The 12,493-nt window shown below is 34.4% G+C and overlaps 1 long non-coding RNA gene across 3 annotated transcripts in view; it reads left to right on the forward strand.

Annotated features, from left to right (window-relative positions):
* Positions 1-1,226: 1,226 nt before the first annotated feature.
* Positions 1,227-12,493, forward strand: part of LOC142872918 (uncharacterized) — a 54,693-nt gene continuing 43,426 nt past the window's right edge. For 2 of the 3 annotated variants that reach the window (XR_012921010.1, XR_012921012.1), the window contains exon 1: positions 1,227-1,448. This is a non-coding gene — a long non-coding RNA (uncharacterized LOC142872918). Of the gene's footprint in view, positions 1,449-2,376; positions 2,531-12,493 lie in introns of those variants that run through there. The other variant, XR_012921011.1, reaches the window with a different exon arrangement.

Here is a 12,493-nt window from a genome sequence, read left to right on the forward strand (position 1 = left end):
CTATGACCAGGACTTAAGGGTTTTTTTTGATGTTTGCATCACTATACCAAATAATTCCCCCTTTGTATATGTAGTCATGTCATTAGTTCAATTAAAAATATATATAAGGTGTGTATATACCCATTGCCTACTTTCCTCTCCCATCTGCCCAACACCCACTGAATGTTATTGCTACATGTTATACACACCTAATGAGTGTGGTGTGTATCATCTGGGGGATGGACACGCTAGAAGCTCTGACTTGGGTGGGGCAAGGGCAATATACATAACCTAACATTTGTACTCACATAATATGCTGAAAGAAAAAAGTATAAGAAATGTTTCATAGGAAACATATATATATATTAAATCAGTGATAGGAGTTATGTTAATAAATCGAATAAATATGTGAGAGTCAGAGGCTTAGTCTTTCAATATAGAAATTTGTTTCCATTTTTCCTCCTTTCATGCCCTTATGTTTAATATTAGATTTTGTCTGCCATCTAGTGGAATTTTGACAAATCACACATAAAAAATCATGTCATTCCCTCCAGTATGCTGTACAAAGTCCTTATCTTCATCTTATATTTTTAAGCACTTTTTATGTGCAGAATTTTTCTTATCTCAAAAAGCAGTAAGTGTTCTGTCATCCTGAATTTTGGTACAACCTAGTACTTGACTAACATGCTACGGTGAATTAAAACAATTTTTTTTTTTTTTGAACTCCTGACCTTGAGCAATCCGCCTGTCTCAGCCTCCCAGAGTGCTAGGATTATAGGCGTGAGCCACCGCACCCGTCTTTTTTTTTTTTTTTTAATCTCCATTTCCTCTTCCTCAAAATATGATGAGGCAAAAGTTACTTTCAGCTATGAAATTGTGAGACTCTATCTTTGCTTAGTAACAGTAAAAATTGCTGATTTTTAATTGAATTCTCCCTCTATTCACAATACCTAACTCTTCCCTGCCCTTAGAGTATTCCAATGGATCAGTGAGTTATTAGAAAGCTAGAATTATGTGAAAAATCAACAAATGGTATTTGTCACATGTAACATCACAAAGAAGATAAAATGTACCCATTCAGTGAACCATTGACTCCATATAAAATTATATGGATTTGGTTATAGATTTTAATGAATCATCATATATTTCATTTACCTTTGCAGTAGCTCTGTGAGGCCATCAGAGCAGGTGTGTTATCACTGTTTGCCGAAAAGTAAGCAGGAAAACGGAAATAATTATTGACTTGGTCAATCTCACAAAGCCATACAGTTGTAGGAAATGAATTAACACTAAGTCCGTGCTACTGCCTGCAAACCGGCATGAGGCTCACCCGGAGTCCGTGCACTGTGGAGAACCGCAGGCTTTACCCTCGCCCTCTGGAGTCGGAATCTGCAGTCTCACAAGGTCCCCAGGCGATTCCATGTGCATTAAAGTTTGAGAAGCAACGGATCTAGCCCAGGATACGTAAAGTAAGCCCTGCGGTCTCTGAGGAGAGTTTGAATGGGTTTTTATCTGAAAAAGTCAAATAGGGCAAAATGTTATCTTGAGTAAGAGAACAAACTTCCAAATAAATCTTAGATATCGTAAAATGTTTCGAATAATTTCAGATTACTTAGAAAATATAATCAGTGTGTTTCTAAAGCAGTGACACTGATCTTGCTTTTTTTTTAGGAAAACTATTTCTATAACCACATATTGTAACTAGCACAAGGTTTATTAAATATCTAGAATTTTTTAGATAAGAGCATTTTGTTTTGCTCAACTCCTTCAATTTACAGATGATGCAAATGAAGTTCACTTAGGAAATTATTAGCATTTAGGACTAAAGTTGGAGTTCCTGCCTGCCGGTCTAATGCTCTCTAACTAGCATGTTTGCCCTTTACATGCAGTATATGGATTATGGTCTGTCTGGACGGCCATTTCCCAAAACCTGTTCTGCAGAACAGTAATCTTGCAAGCTGCTCTGCAAAAATGTGTTTCAGAAACGTTGTGTCATATAGCTCCTTCTTGGAGATTCTCAGCACATTCTCATAATAAATGAAAGGTTCTATCTTAAGTCATTTGAACATTTACCAAGCATGAAATGCACTTGCCTCCTGTCTAACGTCCCTTTCTGCTGTTTCTTTTTAAAAGTAAATTGTATTTTGTATATTTAAAGCATACAACATGATGTGGGATATATTTACATAGTAAAAATGTCCATCATCTCAGTTACCCTTTTTATGTTGTTGGTTTTGTGGCAAGAACAGCTAAAAATCTCATTTAGCATGAGTCTCATATACAGTACAATTTTATTACCTATAGTCCTCATGTTGTACATTGGATTTCTAGAGTTATTCATCCTCCATACGTGCTACTTTGTATGCTCTGACCTACATCTCCCCATTTCCTTCTCCTTCCCTTGCCACCACCCTTGGTAACCACCATTTTGTTCTCTATGTTGAAATTTTTTAAAAAAGAATTTCACACATAAATGAGATCATACAATATTTTCCTTCCTATATTTCACTTGGTATAATATCCTCTCGGCTCATCTGTGTTGTGGCAAATGGTAAGATATCATTCTTTTTAAGGATTGAATAGTATTCCATTGTATATATGTACCATAGTTTATCTATTTGTTTGTCAGCACCTAGGTTGTTTTCAAATCTTGGCTATTGTAAATAATGCTGCAATGAATATGGGAATGCAGATATCTTTATGAGGTGGTAATTTCATATCCTTGAGATTTATGCCCAGAAGAAAGATTGCTGGATCATGTGGTAGATTTATTTTAAATTTCTTGAGAAACCTTGATACTGTGTTTCATAATAACTGTACTAATCCATGTTCCCACCAACAGCATACAAGATAGCCCTTCTTTCTACACCCAAATCAACATTGATTATCTTTTGACTTGATTATCTTTTTGGTAAATGCCATCCTATCGTGTATGAGGTAATATCTCAATGGTTTTGATTTGCATTTCCTCGATGATTAATGATGCTGAGTATCTTGACATATGCTTGTTGCTTGAATTTGTATCTTCTTTGGAGAAATGTCTATTCAGGTCTTTTATCCATTTTTTAATTGGGTTACTTATTTTTCTACTATTCTTCATAAATATTTGATATTAAATTTTCATCAACTATTTTTCCCTACTCCATAGGCTGTCATTGCATTTTGCTCATTGTTTCCTTTTCTGGGCAGAAGCTTTTGAGTTTAATGTAGTCACATTTTTTATATTTGCTTTTGTGGCCTGAGCTTTTGTTGGGATAGCTAAAAAATCATTGCTCAAGCCAATGTCAGGGAGCTATTACCCTACATTCTCTGTTAGAAGTTTTATAGTTTCCAGTCTTATATATAGTTCTTTTATATATTTTGAGTTGTTCTTTGTGTACAGTTTTGAGTTGATCTTTGGGTCTCTATTTTGAGTTGATCTTTGGGTCCAGTTTTATTATTTTGCATATGGAAATTTTCCCAGAACCATTTATTAAAGAGACTATCTTTCCCCATTGTGTCCTCTTCATGCCTTTGTCAAAAATTAGTTTGTCATGTATGTTTGGATCTATTTCTAGGTTATTCTATAGCACTGGTCTATGCATCTGTTTTTTATGCTAGCACCATACTGTTTTGATTACTATTGCTTTGTAACATAAGTTTAAATCAGAAAGTATTAATATAATGCTTTCAACTTTGTTTTCTTAGAATCATTTTGGCTGTTCAAGGCTTTTTATGGTTCCATATGAATTTTAGGATTGTTTCTTCTATTTCTGTGAAGAATGCCATTAGGTTTTTAATAGAGGTTGCATTGAATGTCTATATTGCTTTGGGCAGTATGGACATTTTTAAAACATTCTTTTGATCCATAAGCATATTTTATTTCAATTTATTTCATCAATGTTTTATAGTTTTCAATGTACACAGCTTTTACCTCCTTGATGAAATTTATTCCTATGTTTTATTCCTATGTTCCTTTTTTTTTTTATGCTATTGCAAATGGGATAGTTTTCTTGATTTCTTTTTCAGTGAGGTCATTATTTGTATGTAAACATGCTACTGATTTTATATATGACTTTACTAAATTCATTTATTCTAACAGTTTTTTTCATGGAATCTCTTGGGTGTTTTACATATGGGATTGTGTCATCTGCAAATATTTTTTATTTCTTGCTTTCCAATGCACTCACCTTTTTTTTTCTTATCTAAGATTTTCAGTACTATGCTAAATAGAAGTATTTATATTAAATAAATCTTCTATATTAAATAGAAGAAAGAATGGACATCCTTGTTTTGTACTGGATCTTAGTGGAAAAGCTTTCAATTTTTCCCCATTGATTATAATGTTAGCTGTGGGATGATCATAAATGTCCTTTATTATGCTGAGGAACTTTCTCCTTCACTACCTAAACTGTTGAGATGGTTTTATCAACAAATGATGTTAGAAATTTTTTAGGATCAATATAAAATGCATGTTTTTTCTTTTGATATTTTGCCATTATTAATGAGTTTCATCCCCAAACAAGGTTGGAAGGATTCTCCACCATCCAACAGCACCCTGGAAGAGATTTTATTTTGTTTTTACCTTTTCATTTTGTTTTTAAAATTTTTATTAATAATCTTTATTTCAGTATATGAAGGAGGTACAAGTGTTTTTGTTACATGGGCTAATTGTATAATGCTGAAGTCAGGGCTTTTAGTGTACCCATCACTGTAATAGTGGAAATTGTACCCTATAGGTAAGTTTTTATCCCTCAACCCTTACATGTCCTCTCCTCTTCTTCATTTCTAAGGTCCTTTACACCACTTTATAATCATGTATACCCATCGTGTAGCTCCCACTTATTAGGAAGAATATATGGTGTTTGTTTTTCCACTCCCGGGATACTTCACTTAGGATATTGTTCTTCAGTTCCATCCAAGTTGCTGCAAATGACACTATTTCATTTCATTTTATGGTTGAGTAGTACTCCATGGTATATATACACCACATTTTCTTTATCTACCTATCAATTGATGGGCACTTAAGTTGATTCCATATCTTTGCAATTGTGAATTGAGCTGCAATAAACATTCGGGCACAGGTATCCTTTTGATAAAATGACTTATTTTCTTCTGGGTAGATGCCCAGATTGAATGGTCAGTCTATTATACTTTTAGTTCTTTGAGGAATCTGCATATTATTTGTAATGGAGGTTGTACTAATTTACATTCCCACCATAAGTGTATAAGCATACCTTTTTCACCATATCTGTGCCACCATAACTGTGTGTTTATTTTTTAAAAATTTTTATTTATTCTTGGGGTACAAACTGTTTGGTTACATAAATTGTCTTTGAATTGCCCAAGTCAAAGTTGCAAGCCTGCCCACCCCCCAGAAAGTGCACAGTGCCCCCATTAGGTGTGTGTTTACCTCCGCCCTCCCATTTTCCTGATCCCTGATGAATATTACCTCTTAAGGATGTGGCTGTAGTATATGTTGGGTAAGGACCTTTGGCTTTGTTTGTGGGTACTTTAAGAGAGGGTTCTAAGTTCTGGATGGATACCTTGGTTATAGATACCTTAGTGTAGTGGATTTCTCAACTGCTAGTTATTTGTATTCTGTAGCAGCTGTGTACTATGTGTGTGGGCAAATGCCCTGCCTCTTGTCAACAAGAGGAGATGCAAGTCTTTGAAATATTTTCTCTAACCTCATAAAATATGTTTGGAAGTTTTCCCTCTAGCTCTTTTTTTGTTTTTTGTTTTTGTTGTTGTTGTTGTTGTTTTGAATAGTTTAAGAAGAATTGGACTCAATTATTCTTTGAATGTTTCATAGAATTGTGAATCCATTTCATCTTCCTGGGCTTTATTGTGGCTTTTTGGGGTAGGTTTTTAAATTACTTATTCATTCTCTGTGCTATTGGTCTCCTCAGTCTTTCTATTTCTTTTAATTCAATCCTGGTAGGTTGTATTTCTCTAGGTATTTATCAATTTTCTCTAGAGTATCCAATTTCTTAGCATATAATAGCTCATAACAGTCCTTTATGATCTTTATTATTGCTGTTTTTTTTTAGACTATTGAATAGTATGTCAATTTTTTAATTTAAAAATTAGTTTTATTGAATCTGTTTTTTTCATTTCTATTTGATTTATTTTTCTGATTTTGATTTCTAAATTTTGTAAATTTGGGGTTTAGTTTGCTCTTTTGCTAGTTCCTTGAGGCATAATGTTAAACTATTTATTTGAGATCTTTCTTTGTTTTTGATGTTGGTGTTTATTGCTATAAACTTTCCTCTCTATCCAAAATTGTTTTTGCTGCATCCCATAGGTTTGATATGTTGTCTTTGTATTGTTATTTGTCCCAAGATATTTTTAAATGCCCCTTTGGATTTCTTTCTTTCCTTTCTTCTTTTTCTTTCTTTCAAGATATAGGGTCTGGCCTTGTCACCCAGTGTGGAGTGCAGTGGCCTGATTGACCCTCACTGCAACCTTGAATTTTGAGCTCCAAGTGATCCTCCTACTTCAGCCTCCTGAGTAGTGTGAACTACAGGTGTGCACCACCATGCCCAGCTAATTAAAAAAAAAGAAATTTTAGAGAGATAGGATCTCATTGTGTTGCCCAGGCTTGTCTCAAACTTCTGGCCTAGAGTTATCCTCCCACCTTGGCCTCTCAAAGTGCTGGGATTACAGGAATGAGTCACCATGCCTGACGTACCTTTTGATTTCTTCTTTGACTCGCTGGTCAAAGAAGCATCTTGTTTAATTTCCACATATTTGAATTTCTCAAGATTTCTAATGTTATTGATTTCTATGCCATTGTGGCATGGAATGATAATAGATATTATTTCAGTCTTATTAACAAATTTTTCTTGTAGACTTGTGTACTAACATATAGTGTATTTTAAAGAATGTTCCATGTGCACTGTGGAAAAATGTGTATTCTGATTCTGTTGAATGAAAAGTTCTGTATATATGTATGTTAGGTCCATTTGGTCAAAAGTGGACTCAAGTGTAGTGTTCCCTCATTATTTTTCTGTCTTGTTTGTCTATCCATTTAGTAAACATTGCTACAGGATATTTTAATTGTCAAATATTATGATCTACAAGGTTTCAAAATTAGCATAGGTTTTACATAGGATGTTGGTGGCTTCAAAAACAACTTGAAAACCTTTCACTTTGGGGGGAATATTTTATTCAAATTATGATAACCTTTTTAACATAGTGTAACTTTAAATATTCATGGCATAATATAACAACAGTTTCATATCCCTCAAACTTGTGAGCTAGGGGTTTACTCTGCACAGTCACTTGGGAAGCTAAACTGATGGCACCGACCATGTCTTCTGTATTGTCATTGGTTGTAGCATCAGTTGGAAAAGATGTGGAAACACTTCAGTGCTTCTCAGGCTTGTTGCCTGACACTTCCATCCACACAAAAGTGGCCAAAATTTATTGCATTATTCCTCCTAATTGTAGAGGTCTGAAAGGGGCAAAACATTTAGTGATCACTAATCAATCTGCCACAGCTAACAATGCTCTTTCTTTTTATAAACAAAGCTTTCATGGCATTTAACATATTTAGGACACCTGTAAGTAATGATAGATTAACCAAAAATTGTAAGATGGGGCATAAGGTTTGACACAGAATTAAGTATTTAGTATAAAGGAAATTTGAATAATTAGTAATATATCTGATATGTAAGAGTGAGAGAAGAATTTCAGATAGTTATGGCAGGCAATTAAGGGAATGTTTGGCATTCTCCATACAAATGGTCGCTATATAGCCCAGGAATATGTCATGTGGTAGACAAACATAAAACAGTGCAGTCACTACCATGGACAGATGATAGAGGTAAATATGTCAGTGAAAGCCACTGAATAGGTGACACAATTAACATTTCAAATATTGAGTATATGTACCCCTTACTGTCCTAGGCACTTTATAATCATGTATAGAATAAATATATGACTATCTTATGGTGATTAAACATAAAAGTTAGGAAATAAATTATAGTAAGCAAACAAAATAGCAACAGCCAAGATTTTTGTTGAGGATGTATTCTGTATTCCTAAACAATTATTCTTACATAAAAGCATTCCATGGTCATAAAACTTTGGTAAACACTGAACAGAAATTTTTCCTTTTATAGATTTATAGCACATTAAAGGCTCTGGGAAAACTTCTCAGAATAAATCACTTTAATGTTATTTACTGAATTCACCAAACTTTTTCTCACAGGCCTAGAAAGGCAAAAAGAAAGCAAAAAACCAACCTATAGCAAATCATCCATCCTGAAGTACTCTTGAAAGTGACAGTCATCCTTGGGCTTGTTTTCCTACATGTCTAACTGGGTATGCCAAGAAAGGAAGGCCCTAACTGTTCCCTACCTGGGCCTTTTCTTAGGTATGTGTTTGTAGTAGACTGGTACAATATTCGTGTTATAGGAAACTTTCCGATTAACCAAGTCATTCGAGTAATTATCTATTATATCATAATCTACAAAGTTTAAGCAACTTCAGTTCTAGGGATCAACGAGCTGTGGGCTATGTGCCAATTCCAGCCCATCTTGTATGTTTGTAAACACAGCCACAGCCATTTGTTTTTTATTGTCTGGGGCTGCTGTTGTGCTACAGTGACAGAGCTGTGTAATTCCTGTAGAGCCCATATGGTCTACAAAGCCTAAAATATTTTAATCTGTTTGTTCCTTTATAGAAATTTTGTTGATTTCTGTTTTAGTAGCTTAAGCACATTTTCATCAATAAATAACTTATTCAGCATATATAGAAAACTGAATCAAATGTAGTCTTAATGTTTACTATTGATATACATTGAACATTGAGAGTTTTTGTTTGTAAATATTTCTACAATTTGGCAATGAATTAAAATAGCTGACTATAGAAGTTGATCCCATTTAACATTTTCAATGATTACACCCTCAAGTCAATTTGCCCACCTCATAGTTACCTTTAGAGACCTTCCCTTTTCCTAGGGATCCCAAGATTTTTTCTTACATTTCCCAAATGTAACTTGCCAGCTCTTCATGGCTTTGTGTTCACATAGACCTTATGCTCATATATATGTCATTCTCAACCAATCCAAGTCTTTGTCAACCAAACTATTTTAGACAACTACCAGATGATTGCTAAAACATACTTATTTGCCTTCTGGGCCTTATACTACATATGATATTTATAATGTGTTAATAAACTTGTTTTTAATCCCAATATAAAAATCATAGTGTTGTATAGGAAGTTACCTTGATGCAATGGTATCCTCCAAGTATACCAGGCATCCCAGAGGTCTTGGAACAGAAAATCTCAGAGAACTACTTAAGATGTTCAGATAGCATAATTTATTAATCAACTTCAAACACATAGTGAGAAGCTAGGGAAAAGAGAAGGAGCAGGTTTACAAACTTAGGACAGGGTAAATAGCAGGGTGAAAGTACCACTATAACTAAATCCTAAAGTACATAATCTTCAAATATACTGCTTCTCTCTCTGTTCCATCAGCTTTCTCGTTTAATAGTGAGGTTATTCAGACCAGATTTGGACTATGAGCGATGGAAGGTGCCTGGTGTCAAAATTCACCCTTGCTCTGTTGGAGAGACACAGGGGCAAGCTAATCTGGCCACAACTGTGGAGAACCTGTGACTTGACGAACAGCCATGTTTGTTTCCTGCATGTTGTCAGAAGGTGTACGGGTGGGTTACCTAGGTGGCCCATGTAAGTGTAGTGTATTACACACATTTAGTCACTCATGTATACTTGATAATTCTATCCCTTCCTAATTTCAGCAAGTGCTCCACTTCATATCTAACATGTTGTACTAGCTCTTTCATTCCACACTTAGTGTCATCTGTCCTCATTGTTTCCTTTATTAGCAGGGCTGATTGTTCTTAAATAATAAGGAAAAGATAGATAATACAGCAAAGTAACACATTCCAGCATGAGGTTACCTGCAAGGGAAATTTCGGGATCCAAATGACCCTACTTGTTACTCCACTGATGCCCCTGTGCTGACTCATACTTCACCTAAACAAACTGAGTGTCTGCTTTTGGCAGGACTAACGTGGGAAGGCCCAAGGAATGGATAAAGTGAAACTCCTAAATTAGTAGCCAGCATACATATAGTTTCACAAAGTTGTAGGATTGTTGTTTGTAAATGATTATTCAGATATCTATGAGGAAATATGCAACATTAGCATATGTTATTTCAAACAGACTCCAGAAAAGAGAATGTTGGCATAGTCTGGCTCCCTAGTATATATCCGAAGACAAAGATATTTAAGCCTTTCATGTAATGTGAATTTCTATTCTGATTCCATAGAAGTGTCGAATAATTGAACTTTTAAATTATTAGGAAGTGGACTATGTGAAACTACTCACTACTTCTAGCCCTTCTCTGTTGTGTAGACCCATCTTTCTACTAACGCTGTAGTCCTCAACTGTGTGGACTGAAGATGGGATTAGGGCTGAGCAGTAGCTGTCAGTCTGGCACTTTGAACCCATATAGTTTCAAGGTCAACTCTTTCTCCACAGTAGCCTCATTCACTCATCTGATTGTGTAGGCATTCTCCATCATGCACAAATTCTTCGTATTCTTCTTCTCTTTTTGCCCAGAGTAAAACTCTGTATCTGTTATTATATTCACCATAATTATATACTATGTAACACTACTGGATCCCAAAGAGTTCTTTTGTTCAGATGATTAATTTCCAACTCAGTTAAATTTTATCAGATATCTCTAATTTTAGTATCTCTTACCTGTCCCTCACGTATTCCCTACTTTCTATGCAGTAAATGTGAATACGTGTCATGAATATTGTAGATCAAATAACAGATTTCTAGCAAATCCAGGGTATATAAAGTTAGTACCGCTTAATATTCTACTCTGCCATATAGATTAGCTTTATTGTGTGAAAATATCATTGCTCTTTACAAGCTCATCTCAGTGTGCTGGTATAGCTTTGCTCTCTTATTTCCTCCTGTGAATAAATTAAACCAGCAACAGGTTTATACCAGCAACAGGTCAAATAAAATTCTTATAGCTGCCAGTCAAACTTCAATATGACTTAAATTGGGACATTTCAGTTAAGATCCTATTAAACTATAGATTCTGATTCAATAGGTCTGAGCTAGGACCTGAGATTTAACAAGTTCCCAGATGATGCTGAGGGTGTTGTTTCCAGGTTTTAGCTAACTATAGAAAAAAGATTAAAAAACATTTACATTTGTCCTAGGTATGTCACAATCCCTTTCATGAATATGTATTAATGGAATGGAACATGTTTGCAATGTGTAGACATAAGCTACAAGGATCTGAGAATAGTTGGGTAAAGAAAACAGGATTGATATGTAAATAACTCATGAATAGATAATAACAAGTGATAGGAAAGTATAGTAGTGATATCAAACATGGAAGTTCAATGTATTAAAAAATAAAAAGCACAATCATTTTCCTGACAGAAGTATTTATTTTCACAAATATTTAAAAAATACAGCTACCTTTGAGCTACAGAAAGAAAGAGCAGAGTGTTCCTATATTTGGTACAAATATAAAACATAATTCATTTTTAGTTCATTAGCTCAGCTCTGTGAAAATAATTCAGGAAAATAAGTCATAAGTAATGGTGTTGGTATATACAGAAAACCATAATGGACAATGTTGCTTGAGTTCAAACTCCACTTAGAATGGTGGCTAGGCCAAAGAGGCAGATGTAGTAAAAAACCACAGAGTCACCAATAAATTGGACTCAGAAAAACTGAACTGCCAGTGGAAACACACCTAAAACTACTACAACCAGAAAGGTAATGATAATGCAGCTTAGGCCTTGATAACAGGTTAAAAGATTGATGGATTATTGCTCATGTACAAGTCTGAATACAAACATTCAGCATTTTGCCAGAGTGAATTTCCAGAGATTATATGTGCATAGCTATATTTTCCTAAACTGATATTCCCTTTACCCCTTTGTCAGAAATGAAAGCTACAGAGCTTATTCTATTTCTGTATGTCATTGTAAAGAACAATATGCATTAACCTATTTATAGATGCTGTCAATTCTTTGTTAACCCACTTGCAGATACTGTGGATTTTCAAACTTAAGTTATAAATTACAGCTATAAGTTTTGTGGTTAATAACCACAATTTGGAATGAAAATATGCCTCTCTATCAGATAGTACAATTTTTCTATGGCTAAAGCACACAAATTCATCCACAAATATTTTCAGTGTTCAACCATTTACCACCATATGCTTTCACCAGTTTAAAACAATGCCCCACTCCACCACAACAAATATGTGTATGCACACACATTCAAACTCCAATTTTTTCATATAAAAATCTCCCATTCTTTAAAGAATTATTTTTCTACTGGGTATTAATATAATCTTCATATCTTTGTGTATGAATAGTCTTTCCCATTGTATACATTTTATAGAATTTGAGAAAGGAAGTTTTGAAGAATAATTAAAATGGTAATATACATGTATTTAGTTACACAATACTAAAGACAAATACAGGTCAAACTCTTTTCTGATAGCTAAATGCCA

The sequence above is a fragment of the Microcebus murinus genome, chromosome 9 (assembly GCF_040939455.1).
Source record: "Microcebus murinus isolate Inina chromosome 9, M.murinus_Inina_mat1.0, whole genome shotgun sequence".
NCBI classification, from domain to species: Eukaryota; Metazoa; Chordata; class Mammalia; order Primates; family Cheirogaleidae; genus Microcebus; species Microcebus murinus.